The 25,407-nt window shown below is 42.0% G+C and overlaps 1 protein-coding gene across 21 annotated transcripts in view; it reads left to right on the forward strand.

Moving 5' to 3' along the window:
- The window catches only part of adgrl2a (adhesion G protein-coupled receptor L2a), a 177,242-nt gene that overhangs the window by 32,036 nt on the left and 119,799 nt on the right, over positions 1–25,407 (forward strand). The gene's annotated exons all lie outside the window — the stretch shown is intronic.

Consider the following 25,407-nt stretch of genomic DNA (forward strand, 5'->3'; position numbering starts at 1 on the left):
TGGACTCACAACAGGTTTCGTCCCAAATGGCACCATATTCCCTACTTAGTGCACTACTTTCTATGGGCTCTGGTCAAAAGTATTGCACGGAATAGGGTGCCACTTGGTAAACAGCCACAGTCTCTGCTACAATGGTCTGTTGCTGCTTGTCTGGTGTAGTGTGGCCTGTGGGCTGCAAGGGATTTAGGTAGTAGAGGACGAAGGTGAATGCTGACTAGAGCTGGGACAATAAACCACAAATGATCAACGCCGACCAAACCGAGCACTTCTCGTAGACACCTTTTCTGATATCGTTCATCGCGATACGTAGCATATACTAGAGAAGTGTGAAGTGTGAAGAATGCTGACGGTAATCTTTTGCCAAAACTGAGAGATGTTGTGCTGAAAACGAGCCAAAGGAGGTGGTCACCGTTCTCAGCCTGCGTCAATAGATGCACCTATTCACTAATCCATATAAAACCTTTTCATTTGGTTTCTCGTGAGCCCCTCTTCTCCTCGTGGTCCCGTTCTAACAACGGGGCTCAGCCTTGCAGGAGTTTCATTAAATAATATTCCCAAGTAAACATGGTTCATTAAACTGCATCCTGCCCGTAATATATTTTTAATGCATTTTTATAATTGAATTAAAATGGGTTACTGCCGCGCTATAAATGGCTAGATGTTTTGATTTAAGAGACTGCAAGATTGATTGCTCTGAGGGTTCTCTCGCTCTTCTTTCCTTTACGTCCCTCAAATTCACATCTCATCGTCCCCATTTGACTCTGTGGGCAGATGTGCAGTGGGGTCCGAAATTATTGACACCATGATAAAGATGAGCAAACTTTACTGTTAAAGGCAGATTGCCTATTTAAGTATTGCACTGGGTGAGGTAGAATAACATTAATCTAAAATTGAGTTTCGAAATGGCGTTGTTGGGAGATCTGGAGAGACCTGGTCAGTCAATTACTAAAACTCTTAGTAAAAGTATTTATCTTCAACTTGCAATCTGTGGATTTTATTTGATCAGATAGATTCAAATTGTATGTTAAACATCACAGCATAGTTGAAAGATATATGGCGCGTAGTCCGAAGAGGGTGGCCAGCAGAGATGGGTGGGATGGGCTGAGGGTTGGGATGTGGGAGTGGAGTTGCTGGGTGGGGGATAGAATGACGGTCAAAGTACAAAAATAAAGTTCAAATTAAACAAAACAAAAAGTATGTTTGAATGACACTGAGGGGCAACGTTGTTGCCAACAATAATGTTGTTTTCTTGAGGCTAATGCCACACAGGTGTTTCTACACATGCATATACACACACTCTCATTCAAAGATACACACGCACATGTAAATAGTGCCATACATGCACTCAAACATATTCAGTTGGCCTTGCTGAATGGTTGTTTTCTGTTTTCCTTTGTCTTTTGTTCATTTTGTTGACTGTTGGTGCATTGGGGTTCGGGGGCTTGGGTACGGGGGCTTGGGGTTGGGGAATAGAATCATTTTATTATGATTTTTGGGGCGTGGGGAGGGTCTCGGTTGAGGGGCAGCTCTCAGGAACTGTGGGAGGGCTGCTGGCCTGGCGGTTGGGAGCTTGGGCCGGTGGCTGATAGTTTGCTGGTTTAGGTTCCCGTTTCTTAGCTTGTGGGAGATCTGTCTGTGCCAGAGTGTTGACCCTGGTTGCTTCTGTGGGTCGCTCTGGTTGGGAGTCTGTTAGATGACTGAATGTAATGTAAAATGTTGAGTGGCTTCTCTGCAAGTAGATTGTATGTTTAAAAAAAAAAGATATGAGGAATCCACATGACCGTATATAATAAACACAATAATATTATTCCCTGTCATCAGCATTCCAACACAATCTCAGAGGCAGGTGTCCAATCATAAACCATCATTCTCCCCAAAGCATTTACAAATAGATTCATTTCAAGGCATACCCAGCATTACTTTTCATATAACATCAAACATTCTACCACTATTCCCAACAGTGCGTCTGAAACACCAAACAGAGAGAAAAATGTAAACAATATTGTGGGTTACTCACAGTTGGGTATTGGATGCAAAGATAACAAAAATAAAATGATAAATGCTGGAGACGTTTTTTACTACTGCCTGGTTGGCTTGGCACTAAACTAATAAGACCAATTAACTCGGTTGTAGGTGAACTCAGAGCATAGAGATGTATAGAGGTCTCTAGTGTCCAAAAGCCTGTGTAACATGGGCAGTGCCATTGAGGACTGATACGTTACGATCTATGGCTCAGAGGTAACTGCAATTAAAGGGATAGTGCAATTAAAAAAAGACAGTTAACGTTAGCCTTTTCTAAAGCTAAAAGTGGTCTCTGCTGGTTTTGCTCTTACTCCTCAGGGGCTCTGCAAACGGGCCTGGTTTGATATAGGTCATGCTTTGATCTAGGTCAACCTCAGGCAAGCGAATCAAACAGGCAACCAGTCTGAAGTAGGGTTTGATGTTTGCCCAGAAGGGGTCAGCAGGATTTGGCTATGTTGCCGTCGACCAATAAGCCCCCTGTCAGTATAGATAGCTTGGGGTAGAGCACTGTCATGCAGCCCAATGAGGAGCAAGTTGGGAGTGACTGGGTCCGGGTCAGGTAGGCGGATGATGAAGGGGAGTGGTACTGCCGCCCCATGGAGCACCATGGGTGGTGGTTCTGGAGGAGGGTGGCGTGCATGAATGGCAATTGCAGGAAGGGGGTATGCAATGCCTCTACTCTGGGCCCTCATGAGCCCACAGCTGCATGCTGTTGGAACACTATGAGGATCTGACCCCTGTCACTGGAGGATGAGGTGAAGTTGGCTTGCACGCCACAGGAAGCTGTCTTGCAGTGTCCCCTTCACCAGGAGCTAGGTTGAACACTAGTCTGAATTTGCTGCTGTGTTGCTCAACGGTAGGTAACAGGATTCCAGGGATCCTTACTCAGCATCAAGAGTAAGTTTGGCGACATAGCCTGAGGTTACCAGCTTCTGGATCTCCTAATGGTGGACTTTTGCCAGCCTTGGGTTCTTTAGGAACCGACGCTCAGTGCCACGAATGGAAGGTATCACTGCTTGTTTTGTAGCATGCAGCTGTGGGCTCATGGGGGCCCAAAGTAGAGGCAATGCATATCTCTGGAGCCCATCCACCAAGATTATTGTGGTCTTTTCCTCCAGGAGATTCAAGGCACTCTGATCTTGTTTGGAACATGTGACTTCCTTTCCAATGTGGGAATGTGTCCACCTAAAATAGCTTCTGTACATTCTTAAGGAATTCAGTGGCTGGGGAAGCAATGGTAGCGAATAGGCATTGCTGGACATGTGTGTGACGTCAGGCTTGCTGGGCCCTGCACAGCCCAACCAAGCAAGGTGTGGACAGCGACAGGGCCTCCCACAGGGCCAGTATGGACTGGCTCAATGGGATCAGCAGGTATAGATGGTCAGACCCTATGAGCAATAGAGGCCGTGGCCTGGGGATCTTTGGCTGCGGCATGACCTTCAGTTGTGGGAACTTCCTCTGAAGCATGTCAGAAGGGCAGGTGTGCTCCGCTGGGCAGATACTGTCTGCTGTGACTGCACTGTGGACTTGATGCCGGGTGCCGCTGTCTCCTTCAGGGGATATGGGGAATGACACAGAGGCACCGCTTTCTTGGAGTACATCATGACGAACAGTTTGAAGGCTCAGTACCTCTGATTCACCCTCTAACCCAAGGCAGTAGGCAGCAGCAAGGAGAATGATGGAACGTTCAGAGCCGTAAAAAAGACGGGAAAGGTCTCCATCGCCTCTTCACCATGATTTAAGATTAGTCTGACCACTTTTAACATCACTCGTGCTGAGCGGTTTGGGCAGTCGAGGTAGAGGACACCAGTCTCGGCTTTGTCGGTCCTGACCATAACGACGCTCCTCTTCTCTTGCGGTATGACCTCATGGAGCACGGTGAGGTTTCACTCCATGCTGGTGTTGCATAGCCTTTTTTAGGGTGCATTCCTTTGGGGAGTGTTTCCCCACACTTCCAGCAGCATACTTTCACCGAGATCCAATCCCTGATCTTCTCCCTCGAGAGCTGCTTGAACTCAGGACATGAGCCTAAGAAGTGTTCTTCCCCTTCACAGTAAGGACAATGGAATTCTAACTTGGGGTTGTTTTGGTTCGATTGTTGCTGCTTACCACGAGAAGATCTGTAACTGGCCTGTTTGTGTTCATGTTCACTGGTCAGGTACATGGTGGTACCCAGGCACCATGGTTCTTTCCGGTTACCCTCCCGCTTGTCCTGGTAGAGAACAGAGGCTGTCTGTGAGAGTCTTCCGGCCCTTGCTTACACCTGCAACCAGCCAGACAGGTTCTGAAGGGTATAGGTTTGTCCTACTCTAAGATACCATGAGTCAAGCAGCTCTCAATAAACCCAGTCACGGTATTCAGGTGACAATTTACCCAGTAGCGTTTACACATTTGAACTCAGCACCCTGGTGACCTTCCAATGTCTGCAGCATGCCTATAAAGGATTGGATGGAGAAAAGCTAATTCTTACCTTCACATGTGACGCATTGAGAATGTTGCCAATGTCACGCTGCACGAGCTGACGGGGCTGTCCATACTTGACATTTAGGGCATTGAGAGCTGAGGTGTCTGGCCTAGTGTCGTACATGTATTACTTTGCCAGTTTCTGTGCACTTGGCATTTTCAGATGATCCAGGAGCACTTGAAACGTGCACTGTTCTGAGAGGTGACCATAGTTACCTAGGATACTGTCTAAGGCCATATTCAAGAGGGTGAAATCACTCTCTTGCGCCATTTCCAAGTAAGGCAGGTTAGGTCTGGGTATAACATAAGCAGAGGTGACAAGGAGCTTCATCATGTTGGCCCCATTGTCCGGATTTGGTAGCGATAGGGGGAGAAAGGGGTTAGGGTGCTCCACCACCGCCAGTTGATGAGTTGAAGGCTGAGAGGATGGTTGTGCTAGCCAGTCAGAGCCAGGGTCAGACTGGGCACCCTGGGATCCTAATGGTGGGTTTGGCCCAGAAGTTTGGAGATGTGTTGGTAACCCAACCAGACTGTGAAGGCTTGAGTAAGTCTTGGATCTATTAAAGTATTGTGAGGTAGGAGCTGGTACAGGGTGCATGTGTCCCAGTTAGAGGGCAAGGATAGGGGGAGAGACATGAGGTCATATTTAGAGAGTTTGAGCTCCCATTTATTCTAATTTCCAGGGTTGGATAGGTTACTTTCTAAATGTAATATGTTACAGTTACTAGTTACCTGTCAAATTGTAATCAGTAACGTAACTTTAGGATTACCCAAACTCAGTAACGTAATCTGATTACATTCCGTTACTTTTAGATTACTTTCCCCTTAAGAGGCATTAGAAGAACAGAAACATTTATATTACCAATTGAACAACATCTATTGCAGGATGAATCCATTTTACAAGTTAACATAGCTGGCCATATAAGGATGTCAATTTTGAATTTATCAGTTGGTTATGTAGGCTTCTTCCAACCCATCGCTTCCTACTACATATAATAATACGATTAAATTATATTCTGACATTAAAAACCAAAGTCTATCAGAATTCCAGTCATTCCCAAAAAATGTATAGCCCTTGATTTTCAAGAATAGGACTTGGACGTATAGATTAGCCAAATTGTTTACCTGAGCATGACCCCAAAACTAAGGACTTATTAGCCAGCCCTACTCAGTTGTTTATGAATTTGTTGTCATGGAGGACTAATTGGGCTCATTGATTAGAGTTGAAAAATAAATGCTGCACTCATGAAATGGCATGCTTTGAGCACTACTGAAGAAAAAATAGACCCACTTGTATTCCATAGGCTTGGATCTGCTGTTGCAAGAGCTAATTTTTCACTGGCTGTCAACTGGTTTCAAAAACAATGATCGATAGGCAGCTTAAACTTCTTACATTCAACCATTATTGGGTTCAAATACACATTTAGATTTGTGAACAGCCATCCACAACAACCACAATCCGTAAGGTGCAAATAGCTAAATGAGAGAGCGGCTGTATTTATTCACATCAATGCGCTATGTACAGTTGAAGTCAAGTTTACATACACCTTATCCAAATACATTTCAACTCAGTTTTTCACAATTCCTGACATTTAATCCTCATAAACATTCCCTGTCTTAGGTCAGTTAGGATCACCACTTTATTTTAAGAATGTGAAATGTCAGAATAATAGTAGAGAGTGATTTATTTAAGCTTTTATTTATTTCATCACATTCCCAGTGGGTCAGAAGTTTACATACACTCAATTAGTATTTGGTAGGATTGCCTTTAAATTGTTCAACTTGGGTCAAACGTTTCGGGTAGCCTTCCACGAGGTTCCCACAAAGGTGGGTGAATTTTGGCCCATTCCTTCTGACAGAGCTGGTGTAACTGAGTCAGGTTTTTAGGCCTCCCTGCTCACACACACTTTCTCAGTTCTGCACACATGTTTTCTATAGGATTGAGGTCAGGGCTTTGTGATGGCCACTCCAATACCTTGACTTTGTTGTCCTTAAGCCATTTTACCACAATTTTGGAAGTATGTTTGGGGTCATTGTCCATTTGAAAGACCCATTTGCGACCAAGCTTTAACTTCCTGACTGATGTCTTGAGATGTTGCTTCAATATATCCACATAATTGTCCTCCCTCAGGATGCCATCTATTTTGTGAAGTACACCAGTCCCTCCTGCAGCAAAGCACTCCCACACCATGTTGCTGCCACCCCTGTGCATCATGGTTGGGATGGTGTTCTTCGGATTGTAAGCTTCCCCCTTTTTCCTCCAAACATAACGATGGTCATTATGACCAAACAGTTCTATTTTTGTTTCATCAGACCAGAGGACATTTCTCCAAAAAGTACGTTCTTTAGTCTGGCTTTTTTTATGGCGGTTTTCAAGCATTGTCTTTTTCCTTGCTGAGCGGCCTTTCAGGTTATGTCGATATAGGACTCGTTTTACTGTGGATACTTTTGTACCTGTTTCCTCCAGCATCTTCACAAGGTCTTTTGATGTTGTTCTGGGATTGATTTGCACTTTTCGCACCAACGTACGTTCATCTCTAGGAGACAGAACGCGTCTCCTACCTGAGAGGTATGACGACTGCATGGTCCCATGGTGTTTATACTTGCGTACTCTTGTTTGTACAGATGAACGTGGTACCTTCAGGCATTTGGAAATTGCTCCCAAAGATGAACCAGACTTGTGGAGATCGACAATGTTTTTTCTGAGGTCTTGGCTGATTTCTTTTGATTTTCCCATGATGTCAATCAAAAAGGCACTGAAGTTAAAGGTAAGCCTAGAAATACATCCACAGGTACACCTCCAATTGACTCAAATTATGTCAATTAGCCTATCAAAAGCTTCTAAAGCCATGACATAATTTTCTGGAATGTTCCATTCTGTTTGAAGGCACAGTCAACTTAGTGTATGTAAACTTCTGACCAACTGGAATTGTGTTACAGTGAATTATAAGTGAAATAATCTGTCTGTAAACAATTGTTGGAAAAATTACTTGTGTCATGCACAAAGTAGATGTCCTAACCGACTTCCCAAAACTATAGTTTGTTAACAATACATTTGTGGAGTGGTTAAAAAACGAGTTTTAATATCTCCAACCTAAGTGTATGTAAATTTAAAACTTCAACTGTAGATATCAATAGTAAGCGATGTCGTTCTTACCTCCAAGCATTTATACAAGTTGGATAGTCTTTCGATGCCAACAGTAGTCACACCATTGGAAGACATATAGCCTGTAGCCTACAAAAGCCTCAACACTCAACAACACTCAAACACATTTGGTGTGTCATCATTTTGGTCAGACTCGCGCAGGTGGAACAAACTTAAACTTGCATCTTTTTTCAATGCTGATTTGAATGTCATTGAGATTACAGTGAAGTGTCAAAGATTTTTTTTTTTTTTCCTTTCTGAATTTAAAAGTAATCCTCTAAGTAATCATCTAGTTTTTCGAATGTATCTGTAATCTGATTACAATATTTTTGCTGGTAAAGTAATGGATTAGAGTTACCGGTTTTTGTAATCCTCTACATGTGACGGATTACATGTAATCCGTTACTCCCCAAACCGGCTCATGTCAATCATCCCCTGTAATTTCTATAATTGATGTGTGCCAAGAAATTAACAGAAAACAAAACATATTTTACATTAGGATTTTTAATTTGATCATGTAATAATAATAATAATAATCTCTGTCATCAGCATTTCAACACAATCTCAGAGCTGTTAATAAAATCGTAATTCTCTCCAAAGTATTTACAAATAGATTAATTTCAAGGCATATCAAACATTACTATCCATACAAACATTCCACCACTATTCCCAACAGTCCGTCTTTAGATGCACATCAACTGAAACATCAAACAGAAAGGACCGATTTTTGGGACCATTCCTTCATACAGATCCTTGATATACTTTGTATGCACACTACCCTCTTCAATTTAAACCACAAGTTTTCAAAGGGTTTCAAGTCCAGAGACTGAGATGGTTAAGATTTTGATTTTGTGGCCAATGAACCACTGTGCAACTATAGGTGAAACTCTATATCACCTTAACTCCACACACAGGGCTAGCTCTCCCTCGCCCTCCATTTGGCAAATCTGGCCATATCTCTATCCTCCTGATTATTGCTTACAAGCAAAAACTCAAACAGGAAGTGCCTGTGGTCCGATATGGATGTGGTCAGATGAAGTGGATGCTTCATGTCCCCACAGTGACCGTACATACATATCCCAACCAGATGCCATGGATTACAGGCAACATCCACACTGAACTAAAGGCTAGAACTGTCACTTTCAAGAAGCAGGACACTAACCCGGCTTCCCAAGTGGCGCAGTGGTCTAAGGCACTGCATCGCAGTGTTGAGGCATCACTACAGACTGGGGTTTGATCCCAGGCCGTGACCGGGAGTCCCATACACCGGCGCACAATTGGCCCAGCGTTGTCCGAGTTAGGGGAGGGTTTGGCCGGGGGGGCTTTACTCGGCGCTCTAGTGACTCCTTGTGGCAGGGCTGTCATCTGCAGGCTGACTTCAGTTGTCAGTTGAACAGTGTTTCCCAGCTGGCTTCTGGGTTAAGCGAGCAGGTGCTAAGAAGCGTGGTTTGGCGGGTCATGTTTCTGAGGACGCATCACTTCTCAGAAACAAGGTTAGGCAACAACACATTCGCCATGCTGACCCTTGGCGAATTTGCCAATCTTGGTGTTCTCTGGCAAATGCCAAACGTCCTGCATGGTGTTGGGCTGTAAGCACAACCCCCACCTGTGGACGTCGGGCCCTCATACCACCCTCATGGAGTCTGTTTCTGACCGTTTGAGCAGACACATGCACATTTGTGGCCTGCTGGAGGTCATTTTGTAATGCTCTGGCAGTGCTCCTCCTAATCCTCCTTGCACCAAGGCGGAGTTAGTGGTCCTGCTGCTGGGTTGTTGCCCTCCTACGGCCTCCTCCACGTCACCTGATGTACTGGCCTGTCTCCTGGTAGCGCCTCCATGCTCTGGACACTACGCTGACAGACACAGCAAACCTTCTTACCACAGCTCGCATTGATGTGCCATCCTGGATGAGCTGCACTACCTGAGCCACTTGTGTGGGTTGTAGACTCCGTCTCATGCTACCACTAGAGTGAAAGCACCGCCAGCATTCAAAAGTGACCAAAACATCAGCCAGGAAGCATAGGAACTGAGAAGTGGTCTGTGGTCACCACCTGCAGAACCACTCCTTTATTGGGGGTGTCTTGATAATTGCCTATAATTTCCACTTTTTGTCTATTCCATTTGCACAACAGCATGTGAAATTTATTGTCAATCAGTGTTGCTTCCTAAGTAGACAGTTTGATTTCACAGAAGTGTGATTGACTTGTAGTTACATTGTGTTGTGTGAGTGTTCCCTTTATTTTTTTGAGCAGTATATTATTACTTTTACTACTATGTGTTTTACTTTTCTATTATTATTTCTCTATTTTCTTTCTCTTGGCATAATCGGGAAGGGCCCGTAAGTAAGCATTTCACTGTTAGTCCACACCTGTTGTTTTGTGAAGCATGTGACAAATTGAATTTGGTTTGATTTATTTGGATTTTGATGTGTGCTTTGTTATTGTCTTGCTGGAAGATCCACTTGCGGCCAAGTTTCAGCCTCCTGGTAGAGGCAACCAGGTTTTTGGCTAATATTTTACAGTAGGTAAGGGGGTTATTTTCTGCTCATGTATTTTCTCATTTCAGTGCCAAATCCACTGGTGTGCGTGGCCAAAGAGCACTATTTTCATGTCATCCAACAAATGTAAATGCCTGGGCCCTCATTTATCAATGTTGCGTAGAAAATCTTCTAAATTAACTCGTATGAAGAAAATATAGAATGTACAAAAAAGTTTATTTATCAATTGATCGTACGCTTGATTTACACACACCTGTAAGTATTTTCAAACACTTTCTAAAACACAGTGCAAGTGCACGTGAAGTCTCATTTACATAAAGAACCACGCTAAATGACAATTTATGGACAAAAACCTTCCCTTTAAAGCTGCAAGAAATTTCAATCATTTCTGTCCGCCAACATGGAGAAATCAAAGACAAAGGAAAAAAGAAATTTTTGGACACAGAAATATACCTTTTGTGGAAGCAAAACAAGCCATACTTTTTGGAGCCCTCAGCAATGGCTTGACAAACAAGAGAAAAAATATTGCTTGGGAGCAGGTTAGAGCTGTGGTAAATTCTGCCTCATTTGAGTGCAGAACAGTTCATGAAATTAAAAAGAAATGGTTTGATTTGAAAACATGTGCCAAAAAAAGAATTATGATCCACAAAAGGGATATACGTACAACAGGAGGAGGGAAGAGTGACTCTTCACTGTCTGCCATGGACCAGCGCATTGGCAGCATAATTGGAGAGACCTCAGTGTCTGGCATCATTTGTGATGGTGATACTGTGAGGACCCTCTCCCAGACCCTGAAGAAATACCAGACACACCAACTGATGGTAAGTCAAGCCTTTTTTTCGCAACGATAATCAGACATGGACCACATCTAAATATTTTTTTCTTGACAATAAATATAACAAATATATAGAACAAAATGAATTTAACAAAAATACAAAACATGAAATCTTCACAGATGTGGGTGATTTTCCTGACCCCTCATCCCCAGGTCTACCAGAAGGGTGTCCTCTTTGGCAAGCGCTTGAGCTGCACCACATGTTTGGACTGACACAGTCCTGAAACAACAAGGGATCAACACATCAATTATTGGACTCAAACAGCAGCTGGAGGATGTATGCTATGGCCTGAGAGAGAGAAATCAATCATTGAAAGAACTTGTTGATTGTGTCAAACATGTAAGACAATCAAATTCTTGTTCAATGTAAATGTGTTTTCCTTGTCGATTTGATTACACTATTTGGAAGAACAGATACCTCAAACGGTTGTATGATGTTGACTCTTGTCCTCAGTGCCAGGGCTATGGGTGGTGGGAAACACTCCGTCAGGCACGGGCTCATCGGGTCTGGGTGGATCATTCAGTGGAATACCATTTTTGATTGCAATGTCGTGGAGCACACTGCAAGCCTTGACAATGTAGCAAACCTCAAAAGGAATTTGCACATTGTATTACAGTCATGTAATGGCATTTGAAGGAATGTCATTTCAGAGGCAAACCTTGCTAGGCTGGTATTGCAGTGTGCCTCCTGTCCCAGGCAAGCACAGCACAACGCCCTTTCAGCAGGCCTATGGTGCACTCCACTGTCCTTGTGCGTACGTGGGCTTGGTTGTAGCTTGCCTCTTGTTGGTTTGTGAGGGGAGTCATCAGCCACGGTTTTAATGGGTAGCCCCGGTCTGTTGCAGTTATGAGCACAACAGTCAGATATTGTTTCCTAGTAGAGGTCTAACATGGCAAATAAAACCTTGTAAATAAAACATGAGTCACTTACCAATAAGCCATTCATCCTCAACAGCTCCTTCCTGGAGGTTAAGGTCGACTGATCTGTTCTGCACAATGAATGATAATGTGTCCCACCTGGCCATTTTGCCACTACATTCAACAAAGACAAATGTGAATCACATGTGACCTGCACATTGACAGAATGGAAACCTTTTCTGTTGACGAAGTTGAATTCGTTCAATGATGGTGCTTTTACTGTGATGTGGGTGCAGTCAATTGCTCCAATGACATTGGGAAATCCGGCTATGGTATGGAAATACCTTTTCACTCTGGGCTGTTGCACGGCAGTGTACGGAAACTGTGTGTATTGTGGGGTCAATGAAATTATGCCAGGGAGGACTGCAGGCAACATCTGGCTCATGGTTGGTTGTGAAATGCCAGACCGATCCGCAATCTCCCATTGGAATGTTCCAGTGGCCAAAAATCCCAGGATGGAGAGGACTTGGGTATGAAGTGGGATGGCATTGGTGCGTTTCGTCTCCCGTTCTAATATTGGAGAGAGTTGGTTGCAGGGATACAATAAAATATGCCTTGGAAAACGAAATCTACTAATAAACCAAGCGTCGCTCTCAGCAAAAAAATCTGCACCCTCATTGAAAACACGCTCCTTGCGTAATGCAGCTTGTGCCAGATCCTCCAGCAATGCAATATTTCCCATTTTGGACAAGTCACAATAGCTCAGTGTTGCCTTTTATATTATGTAACTGGTTTAGCTAAATTGTCTCCGACCTTACATTCCACTCTATTTCTAATTTACTTTATTTTTCAATTAGGCTTAAATGGTTTCATGTTTATGAATTCAATAGCACCCTGAAAAAACGATTAGAAGCTTAAGTGTCTATAAAATATATACATGAATAAACTATTAATGTATTATCTTTTTTTCTTCATAGTTTATGATTTGGTCCAGTCCAGTATGTCAAGCCTTTCTCCATTTGGTGGATTGTATTTCATTGGCAGTTTGACTTTTCTACCACAAGATGCTGTGGGCAAGGTCAGAGGTGTGCTTACATTTACTAGTTATACAAGCTGATTTATCCAAGTACAAATGGATAAATCCCACACATTCTCAAGTATCAGTACAAATTAATAAATCCAACACATTCTCAAGTATCAGTACAAATTAATAAATCCAACACATTCTCAAGTATCAGTACAAATTAATAAATCCCACACATTCTCAAGTATCAGTAAAAATTGATATATCCCACACTTTGCTTAGAAATGATTGCATGCATGGTTTACCAACATTTCTGTTCGTACGCAACACTGATCAATGAGGTCCCTGGATTTTGCTAAACGGCATTGGCACTTGAATTGGAACCAGTGCTTTGCTCAGATGGCATGAAAATAGAGCTCACACCAGTGGTGGGTTTGGCATCGAATTGAGAATCCATAAGCAGAAAATAATAATAAATAATACCAATACCTACTGTAAAATATGGTGGGGGATCTTATGTTGATGTTATGGGGATATTTTGCTTCCACTGGGCCTGGGGCCCTTGTTAAGGTCAACGCCATCATTATAACTGCCTTAATTTAGCTGGACCCCAGAAAGAGTAGGTGCTGCCTTGGCAGCAGCATAATGGGGAGCCATAATAAATACAAATACAAATCATGAACTTTACCCAGTACCAGGGCATTTTAGCCAAAACCTCTGCTAGGAGACTGAAACTTGGCCGCAAGTGGATCTTTCACCAAGTCTTCACGTCCTTCATCTGTCTTCACAGAGCTCTTCCTCTCCCTACAGGACCTTTACTCCTCTTCACTCCTCTTTATTATCTTCTTCCAGTACACTCTGATATGTACAACATTATCTCTGAGATGCACAACATTATCTCTGAGATGTACAATATTATCTCTGAGATGCACAATATTATCTCTGAGATGTACAATATTATCTCTGAGATGTACAATATTATCTCTGAGATGCACAATATTATCTCTGAGATGTACAGTTTATTTCTGTTATTTCAACTGACCATGTCAGTGACTATACCTCATGTACTTGGTAGTCATTATTACTTTAATGAAGCTAAATGCGGCATACGGTACCGATCCAAGCATTCTTTAGCCTGCAGCCTATCAACCAACCATGTGGAATCAGCCACATACATATCCCGTGAGACTTGATGTCCTCCCCGTCGGAAATAAATGCAATCTACAGTGCCTAGTGAAAGTCTACACACCCCTTGCACAGTTGTCACATTTTGCTAAAAAGGGATTAAATTAGATTTTTTTCATACAGATCCACACAACCTGCTCCACATTTTCAAAGTGAAAGAAAAAGTTTAGAATATTTTCCAAATTAAAAATGAATAAAAAATAAATGTCTTGATTGTGTATATCTTCACAGCCCAGAGTTAGGCCTAATACTTTGTGGAAGTACCTTTGGCAGCAATTACAGCTGTAAATAATGTTGAATACGATTCTACCAACTCGTCACAACTCTTAGGTCAACATACAGTACCAGTCAAAGGTTTGTACACACTTACTCATTCCAGGGTTTTTTCATTATTTTTACTATTTTCTACATTGTAGGATATTAATGAAGACATTAAAACTATGAAATAACACATGTGGAATCACATAGTAATCAAAGAAGTGTTAAACAAATCAAAATATATTTTAGATTCTTCAAAGTAGCCATCATTTGCCTTGATGACAGCTTTGCACACTCTTGGCATTCTCTCAACCAGAACCTAAAGGCAAATTACCACCTCGCTGACGGATCCTCACAAAGCAAACCGACCTTAGTCCTCGATATCTCTCTCTTTCTCCTTCGAATGACGGGGATGAGGGCCTTGTCGGGTGTCTGAAGTAAAATCCCTCCTGTCCAACACGTTAAAGAAAAAATAGTCTCTCAATACGAGGTGAGGAATCCCCGTCCTGATTTCTAGATGCTCTTTTTGGTCATAAGAGACGGTGGCAGAAACGTTATGTACAAAATAAGTTACAAATAACGCGAAAAAACACACACGATAGCACAATTGGTTAAGAGCCTGTAAAACGGCAGCCATTCTCTCCTGGCGCGTTGTTTTGTTTGTGTTTGTTTTTGTTTTAGTATAAGGGCATTGGAAGACATAGGTTCTGTAGCTGAGGAGCGTGCATCGGTTATCTTTGTGAGGTTAAACAAAGATCAGGCTGTGATATGAAAGCAATTTCCAACTCTTTCAATGACAAGAACTTGTGTAGACATGTCTGGCATGAAGAAATCCTGTTTCCTCCCCTCCACATACCCTGAACTCGGCGTATTGTTCCTTCTCAAAGCCTGCGATGTTTGAAGTACTTCAGATTTCTCAAGGGCGACACACACGGGCTCCTCAAACATCCCCTTTTTGTGTTTGTAAAAGAAATATAAACTTTTTTGTGTGCAGGCTACTGTAATGTAAATTTAGTGAAATAGGCCCACAGAGCACCTTGTCTGATATGTATTTACTGAAAATAAGAAGGAAAAAGCCATAATGCATAAGAATTATCTTTACTTGTGCTCTTCTTCAGCGTTGGGGTCAATTCCCAATTTTGGGGTGCAACTCAATATTAGGAAGGTGGTCCTAATGTTTGGTATACTCAGTGTATATCGATGTGTGCCCGATGCTGCCCCTCATCTCTGATTCTCCGCTCGGTGCGCAATATCAAGTGTGCCTATAGGTTATTCAGTGGAGTTTCAATCAAATGACCCATAGCCAATGGGCTATAGGCTATGAAGTCCATGCTCGGAGATGCACCGAGCAAAGTTAAATGTCAACGATAGCTGCTGGGATGGTGTAAATACAACTAGGCTGCATTACACACCGCAATGGATATTCCAGCCCTGAGACCCGGCCTGATCTGATCAAAATCTTTTTGTTGTGTGCTGCCTAACCAATGGCTGTGCAGACTAGGCGTAGTTGGCAGTTCAGGAGGAGAGTCAAAAGGCTTTTCCCGAAAATTCCTCAACCCACCATGCACTCTGTAAATAGCCTACCTCCGTGTCACTGAAGGGCTGTTAAGTTAAAACCAAAACTCGAATTGAGGGGGTATGAGAAGGTATGCCATTTAAATGGCAAAAAAAGCACGGGCCTACCCCTTATTAGCTTATGATTTTGTGGAAAATAAAATGGATCTGATTATATAAAGTGATCTGTAATAGGGCTTTGGTCCACAATGCTTTATGCTAGAAACAAGCTGTAAGTTTTAAGTTTCTTCAACATTCAGAGCCTGAGCTACAACCTTCTGTAGCTGAGGAGACAAAACATAGACTTTGCTTGGGAAGTAATCTAATTCTGTCACTATCAATTAAGCTATTCACTTTCAGTACAACGGAATATGTTTAAACCCAGGCAGCTTTTAGGGAAACATCTGTGACCTTCTCTCATTGGGTTACGCCACGGAAGACGAGTAGCCAGCAGTTAAAGCTTACATTTTTCTGCGTCGGTAGGCCTGATCTGTCTGGGGTGGAAAGGTAGGCCTAACTTTTGAAAGTACCTTGCTCAGATTCCTAATGACGTCTCAGATTTAATTATTTGCAAACAGGGACAGTTTTGTTGCAAACAAGACACTCTGATTTGGCATTGGAGAAATATGATAAGATAAACACATACAGTGCCTTGCAAAAGTATTCATCCCCTTGGCGTTTTTCCTATTTTGTTGCATTACAACCTGTAATTTGAATGACAAGTAATGGACAAAATAGTCCAAATTGGTGAAGTGAAATGAAAAAAAAAAACATATTTCAATAAATTCCGAATAAATAAAAACGGAAAAGTGGTGCGTGCATATGTATTGACCCCTTTGCTACGAAGCCCCTAAATTAGATCTGGTGCAACCATTTACCTTCGGAAGTCACATAATTAGTTAGATTGCACACAGGTGGACTTTATTTAAGTGTCACATGATCTGTCACATGATCTCTGTACATATACACCTGTTCTGAAAGGCCCCAGAGTCTGGGGCACCACCATGAGGACCAAGGAGCTCTCCAAACAGGTCAGGGACAAAGTTGTGGAGTAGTACAGATCAGGGTTGTTATAAAAACATCAGAAACTTTGAACCTCACCACTAAATCCATTATTAAAAAATGGAAACAAAATATGGCTCCAGACCAAAAGTCACGGACCAGGCAAGGAGGGCATTAATCAGAGAGGCAACAAAGCGACCACAGATAACCCTGAAGGAGCTGCAAAGCTCCACAGCGGAGATTGGAGTATCTGTCCATAGGACTACTTTAAGCCGTACACTCCACGGAGCTGGGCTTTACGGAAGAGTTGCCAGAAAAAAGCCATTGTTTAAATTCTTATGGGCACGGTAGCGTCCCACCTGGCCAACATCCGGTGAAATTGCAGAGCGCGAAATTCAAACTACAGAATTATAAATATTTTACTTTCATAAAATCACAAGTGTAATCCATCAAAATAAAGCTTAACTTCTTGTTAATCCAGCCGCTGTGTCAGATTTCAAAAAGGCTTTACGGCGAAAGCACACCATGCGATTATCTGAAGAAAGCGCCCCGCATACAAAACCATGAAAAACATATTTCAACCAAGCAGGTGCGACACGAAAGTCAGAAACAGCGATATAATAAATGCCTTTGATGATCTTCTTCTGTTGGCACTCCAAAAGGTCCCAGTTACATCACAAAGGGTCCTTTTGTTCGATAATGTCCTTCTTTATATCCATAAAAACTCAGTTTAGCTGGCGCGCTTCAGTCAATAATCCACCCAGTTTCCCTCCATCAAAATGCATACAAAATGAATCCCTAACGATACTAATAAACTTTTCCAAACAAGTCAAACAACGTTTATAATCAAACCTTAGATACCCTAATATGTAAATAAACAATACAATTTAAGACGGAGAATCGTTATTGTCTTTGCCCGGGGAGAAATACCAAAGAACACGCTCTCATTCACTCGCTTGGAAACACTACAGCTAAAATGGGAGCCATCTAGAAAAACTACAATTTCTGCCTAATTTTTCCAAAAACCAGCCTGAACCTCATATGGAAGAAGGTACTCTGGTCAGATGTAACTAAAATTTACTTTTTGGCCATCAAGGAAAATGCTATATCTGGTGCAAACCCAACACCTCTCATCACCCTGAGAATACCATCCCCAGGGACTGGTAAACTGGCCAGAATTGAAGGAATGATGGTCCTAAATACAGGGAAATTCTTGAGGGTAACCTGTTTCACTCTTCCAGAGATTTGAGACTGGGACGGAGGTTCACCTTCCAGCAGGACAATGACCCTAAGCATACTGCTAAAGCAACACTCGAATGGTTTAAGGGGAAACATTTAAATGTCTTGGAATGGCCTAGTCAAAACCCAGACCTCAATCCAATTGAGAATCTGTGGTACGATTTAAAGATTGCTGTACACCAGCGGAACCCATCTGACTTGAAGGAGCTGGAGCAGTTTTGCCTTGAAGAATGGGCAAATATCCCATTGGCTAGATGTGCCAAGCTTATAGAGACATACCCGAAGAGAATTGCAGCTGTAATTGCTGCATAAGGTGGCTCTACAATGTATTGACTTTAGGGGGGTGAATAGTTATGCACGCTCAAGTTTCCCTTTATTTTGTCTTATGACTTGCTTGTTCCACAATAAAAAATATTTTGCATCTTCAAAGTGGTAGGCATGTTGTGTAAATGAAAAGATACAACCCCCCCCAAAAATCTATTTTAATTCCAGGTTGTAAGGCAACAAAATAGAAAAAGCGCCAAGGGGGATGAATACATTTGCAAGGCACTGTATCTGTCTGGCCATGCTTAGCCTATCATTTTCGTAATTTGTTTGGTATTAAAAAAAATTATGCTAAAATGTAAAATGAATTCATGAATTGCATGAAATATTCATAAAAGTTATTAGTTTTTTTGACCTGCAAATATGATGATAGATTCATGGATATCCCCCCCCCCCCCCAAATACATAAAATAATGTTTCTTCCGTCTCTGTGTGTCATAATTTTTCTTCTTTTCGCCAGCGGATGAATGTATCTCACAGGAGAAAGCATCTGAGCGAGCGATACAGTTCCACTCTGTCTCTCTTCATGTAGGCCATCTATCTGATAGTGTCTGGTCGAAACTAGTATGACATTGTTGCCGCCCCTGGCATTGAATGCAAGGGAAGCCAAGCGAGCACTTGGCCTCCTTTGACAAAAAAAGTATACAAATTTGATAATCTGCGTTGAGCGAGCGTTTAAGAGAGCTCAACTGTGAATAGTCCTGGCTGGGGGAAAAAAAGGAAGCCAGCTTGGATTTGGCATCTCTCCTATCAAATCGCTTTGAGAGCATACTTTAACAGAAACAACTTGAATTGTTGCATCTCGTTGTGTTGTTGTCCTACGGTGGCTAAAATTGCCCCTTTCCTAAATTACCCATGGCTGGAGATAGGGATTTGGACTTGTGGTTTTACGTACAGGCCAGTGATTATAACGCCGATTCTGATCCAACCATTAGTTCATCCATTGTTGTGTCCCTGGCCTGAGAGGATGGAAGTTCAATATGTACAGTATCTACATGTGGAAGGCTAATGTTCACTAGCATTCATTGCCCGTGAATGGAAGTTAAGCTAGCGAGCAAGCATTTTAGCCAGGTAGCCTAGGACAACAATAAATTAAAGTGTGGACTGTGTGACAGAATGATAGACCGTTTCGTCAACATGAAAGAGAGGAGGATGGCATTGGCATTTCTCTACAAGTAGGGTGAGTCGGCATGTTTTTCTACTTGCACAAACGCAAACAGAAATCAAAACCACGGGACAGCCACATCATATTTAGCTTATCTTGAGTGGACTAAATTGTTTTTGGTATATTTTAGTTGTCACTGTATTAGACAAAGAAGAGATAATTTGATGATGTTGAAATGGTGCCGGAATAGTGGAGGCAGCTCCTGTTTACTTTGTGACTTGTGATAAATCTCTGTGGTTCTAAATCAATAGTTGTTTAGTGGTTCAAAAATGTTGGACACATTAACTTGCTTAACCATGCTGTAGGTCATGTAACTGTCTGTTACATGCAATATGAGTCATGGACTTCACCGGACAGAGGTTGCTATCAGGTTTTGTGATAAAGCAAAGGTGTGGTTAATTGTTATCTTACTGTCTGTCTGTCTTATTGTCTCTACCTTTAGGCCTTGTAACGGCAGGGTGTAACAGGGAACGGACCAACACGCAGCGTAGCCAGTGCTCAACATGTTTAATAAAACGATAAACACGATACAAAATAACAAATGTGGCAAACCGATACAGCCTTATCAGGTGCAGCGAAAACACAAAGACAGGAAACAACCACCCACAAAACCCAACACAAAACAAGCCACCTATATATGATTCCCAATCAGAGACAACACAAAACACCTGCCTCTGATTGAGAACCATATTAGGCCAAACATAGAAACAGACAAAGTAGACACACAACATAGAATGCCCACCCAGCTCAAGTCCTGACCAACACTAAAACAAGCAAAACACACAAGAACTATGGTCAGAACGTGACAGGCCTACATATCACGGTTGCAAGACATATGAATTAACAGCAAACAACGCAATTATCACCACATACAGTGTAGGTTGTAATATGGCTTTTTTTCTAATATGTTTTTTTTTTGGGGGGGGGCCACGCACCGCTACTGTAGATTCGTTCTTTCCACCCCTACTCTTGTCCATGGTGGTCTGCAAACCCACAACCTTCTGGCCCTCAGCCCCATATGTAATGCATACAGGACAAAGTACAGTTTCTAAAACTACATTATCTAAGGCTCTGGTCTGTCTAAGAAATGAGGGTAAATGGTAGACATGTTCTCGGCTATTCACTTTGTTTTAATTATTATTTTGGGTTTAGGGGAGCGTCTTTTCAAGCGTTCAGGGATAGTTTAGGTACAATATATTTTTCTGAAGGGAGAGCCATTCATTTTCCTTTCAGAAGAGTACACTTTTCTCAATGTAACCCTTATTATAAATAATGTTCACTCCCTAAGAAGCTAATTTTGTTTCTTTTTGACCATTTTAATTGAAAACAATCACAGTAAGGTACTTCAGTGTTACCCAGAAATGATTTGATATTGAGATAAAAATGGCAGCATTAGGCCTGAATGGTCTGCATTGAAATGGAATTGACCGCAAACCTGCTTTTCTCTCATCTATTTCAGTATTAAGAGTAGTAATTATGATGGTTAAACTGCCGGGCCTCACTACCCCTCTTACTATGCCAATGAGCAGCCATTTTCACTGCAACATTCTAACAGTCTAATTAATACATTTTATATATGCTATCGGAAAAATTCTGATTGTGTTTATGAAGGTCTTGGGTAACATTAGAATACAATATATATATATTTTTTAAATAATTCAATAGCATTTTCATTAGTTTAAGTTACTGTAGGTGATCTGTTGCTTCCTGCTCACGTTTGGAGTGCGAAGGAACAGCTGTCATTCTTGGAAAAAGTGAGCTTTTCTCTTCAATTTTGTGTGATTTGGCAAAGATAAGTGTTTTGCAAACCTTGTAATCTACTAAACTATGTGGAATTGTTTAAATAAGGTCATACTAAGGATCAGCTAGCTTTTTGATTTAGAATTTTAAGACCCTCTTGAAGTATCAACAAAATATACAAAACAATTATTTGATGAAAAATGTAATTTGGCCTTACTGCTATTAGCCCATACGAACACATTGAATAACAGATTCACTACATGGAACAACATACACTACCGGTCAAAAGTTTTAGAACACCTACTCATTCAAGGGGTTTTCTTTATGAAATAACACCTATGGAATCATGTAGTAACCAAAAAAGTGTTAAACAAATCAAAATGTATTTTATATTTGAGATTCTTAAAATAGCCACCCTTAGAGTATCCACCCGCCTTGATGACAGCTTTGCACACTCTGAGGTCTGTGGGTGTCCTAGAGCAAAACTACCGACATGTACGTGTTTGTGAGAGTCTCACCTTTTACATATTAATTTGCAGCGCAAACTGTTCGGGCGCATACAGAATGACTGTACTGACTTCAGACAAGTTCCAAGATGCTTGTGTGAACCATAGAGCAAAACGGAGAACACCATCGTGTTCATGAGTGTCTCATCTTTCCATAATGGGAAAGTTTGTAGGCCAAACCGTTTGTACGCTACAGACGATTTTTTGTGAGAAGACCAAAGTCTCATGGTCTGACAAACACCACTGTCACCTTTCACCGCAGATGCAGAAGTGCGACATCGGCGGATGTGGTGGATTGAGACACATTCAATGCAAAAAAAACACATATCACTATCTTAAGCTGACAGATTTTTTTATTGAGATTTGTTATTGTTATGCTAATTGCATTTCCGCATGGCCGTGGAAATCGACTCTTCAAATCAAGCTTTATTTATACGGCACATTTCAGACATGGAATGCAACGCAATGTGCTTCACAGGGAAAAAAAACGAATTAAAATCAATGAAAATTAAAGCTGAAATATTTACTACACAACAAAACATAAGATAAAAAACTAAAGAATAACAAAAACTGAACGACTAAAAATCACCCTGAGGAAAAGCAAAGCTGAAAATGTGCGTATTTTAAATATGTCCACAGTTTTGGCCCCCCTCAGGTTCTCTGGCAGGCTATTCCAGAGGCTTTGGGCATAATAACTAAAGGCTGTCTCTCCATGTCTCTTGGTCCTAGACTTTGGGATAGCTTAAAGGCCAGTGCCAGACGACCTGAGGGACCTACTGGGTACATAACTTAAAAGCATGTCTGACATGCATTGGGGTGCCCAAACGTGGATTGTTTTAAAAAACAATGGAAGAACCTTAAAATTGTATGGTAAAACTCACAGGCAGCCAGTGCAGGGGGCGGTGGGCCCTGTGCTTGGGCCCATGCTGCTTGACTCTTTCATCACGGGCCAGCCCTTACAGATAAGGAGATAAGAGGACAATGGTGGCAAGGTGTGACTGCAGCCTCTGGTCCCCACTCCTGCCAAGCACTTTAAATCCTCATTAGGGAGTATCAGCAAAGGAAGGAGGGATTTAATGGATTATGCTTTGTCACAGCTGGCTCCAGGTTGGTGTTTGTCATGCAAGAGCATGGAGGGTGGCTGTGGCATCCTAACATTCTCCTATCAGATGCGGATTTGACGGACATTTTTGGTGATGTGAAATACCCCCAAAAACCAGAGAATACCTAAATTCACTGAGAGCAAACCCAGGTACAAACAGTGTTCCTAGTTTGGTGTATTTGGAGCTAAAGTTGAATACTATAGGAAACAAAGGTTGTAAGCTTGTTTTAGTGACCCATGTCAGGTTCTTTGAGTTTGGGCTCCTGCGTCAGCATTCCTCTTGATGTTTGTTTATACAGGGATAACCTTGAGAAGCATCATTAGTTTTCTGTTTGCTGTCACCTTCCATAACTCATTCTGCGATTTCCCCCGTCACACCGATTTGGCAGCACAGACAGCAGATACAATGCCTTATAAAACGAAAGTCACACTTAGTCAAAGTGAAGACTTTCAGTGTAGAGGGTTGGTCAACGGTAATTTATGCATCTATTTTTCTTTTCAATCTTTAGTTGGTGCTCCTTTCAGATTTCCTGACCCATGTTTTTTCCTGTATAAACTGAGGCAAAGGGCCTTTCTTCGGGGAGTTCAAGGTAGTTTAATTAAGTACCGACGAGTCGACTATAGTGGTCTTCAGTAAAAACAACAACACGACTTGTGTTACTTGACTTGTTATTCAACCTTTAACATATTCCCTTAATTGGGTTACAACCTCATCTCCCACAGTGGTTCAGCGCTTCACATTCAGTTGACAGCGCTTCACATTCAGCGTATAATTGATGTCTTCTCCTTCTATCATTAAACAATGATATCAGTGGATAAGCACTGCTCACATTGGGCCCAGGGGTCCCTTACTGGGTGGGGACTCAGCACCTAGATTAGTCATCTACCCACATCCTATCTGTTTTTGACTTCCTCATTTCTTGCTTTGTCTCGTTTTGTTCTTGCCAAGGTTGAGTTATGTGGGTCTCTAACAAGTAAATCCCTAGCAATCAACAAAACATGCTGCGATAGACGTAGAGACTACTGTCTGAATACCAAAAGGGGGAAATGACTTACAGTACAATATCAATCTCTTGTGCTGCGGCCTATGTCCCAACAGCTGCTTTCTGGTTCTTGTTTGTCGGCTAGCTTGTTATGCTGACCGTGCTTTTGTGACTTCAAACTACAAAAGGGAGTTATTGCCTTACCGTAGCCCTTGACCTTTGAATCCCCAGCCGCATGTGCCGTTCGAGAGTATATTGACGTTAACGTTTTGATTGTCTAATGTAGATGCGATTTCAAACAGGAACTGGTTTATGAATGAGCTAAGCAGGGGTTAGAGGGTAAATGTGGGGCAGTTTCCTGTTTTCTAGCTACCGTAAATATTGTGGAATTTTAAGGTGATTAGGCTGTGCAAAATTAGGGTCACACAGGCTGCAATATTCATTTCATGTGACTCATGTAAGCTAGAGCGTTTTACCCTCAATTAGAAGAAAAAAACACTAAGGGCTATTTACATCGTTACATCCCACTGATAAATTAATAGTTGATGCTGGAAAAGTCCAATGATAATTTGTTTGTCCCCTATTGCAAGTCATTAGTAAATCCTATTCCAGTTTTCCAGTGAGGTTTCAGCTCCTCTAAACACCAGGCCATTGCTGGTGACTAGCGAGAGGGGATGGGGTGCTTGTGTGAAGTGCTGTGTGTGTGACTATCAACTTCAGGACACGACATGTCTTATATCAGTTGGAATACATCTAAACGTTGACCAACTGCGGGTTTTCAAAGCTATGTAATCATGGCTTTTGATGGCGATCGGGGCAGTTGAGAGGCATGTGTACTGAAGCTGGGACATGCATGGCATTGATTATAACCCACAGTCTAGAATAAACAATTATATGGTAAAATCACCTACATGATGGACACAATTCCTGCTAAGAGATCTTTACTGTGTATAAAAGGCTCAAAGTAGGAGATAAACACAACATTTTGGGGTGGAATCAAATCCACCTGAGGTGCAATAGAGTAACAAATGGTGGCATCATTTCACAGATCAATTTCTTTTCCAAGAAAATATAATGGTGGATGTTCTGCCTTGCCCTCAGTGAACTGTCATAAAGAGGGTCCTGTAAACCAGAGGTGGTGAGGGTACTCCCATAAATATAAAGGATTTAGGAGCAATGCTTTCTGAAGGCACTCATGGAGTGTCCACTTACTGCAATGTTTTGCTCTGTCATACTGTATTTGCCCCTTTACCTGCATTCAGAAGTACCCCTGAAATAGCGATCCTATTTGTTTTACTAAATATCATTTATTCAGGTATTTTATCAGTAAGTCAGCATCGGCGGTTGTCATTTGGAGTTGAAAGCTCAGCAAGACTTGACTTACTTCCCGGGAAACAGAACGCACGCCAACTGAGGCCCTTGATATACCAGAATAATCCATATTACCTCATCTTGAGTCACATCGTGACCTTGGTTGAGTTATTTGACCTCTGAGTACCTCTGTG

The sequence above is a fragment of the Salvelinus fontinalis genome, chromosome 14 (genome assembly GCF_029448725.1).
Source record: "Salvelinus fontinalis isolate EN_2023a chromosome 14, ASM2944872v1, whole genome shotgun sequence".
In the NCBI taxonomy this organism is placed as follows: Eukaryota; Metazoa; Chordata; class Actinopteri; order Salmoniformes; family Salmonidae; genus Salvelinus; species Salvelinus fontinalis.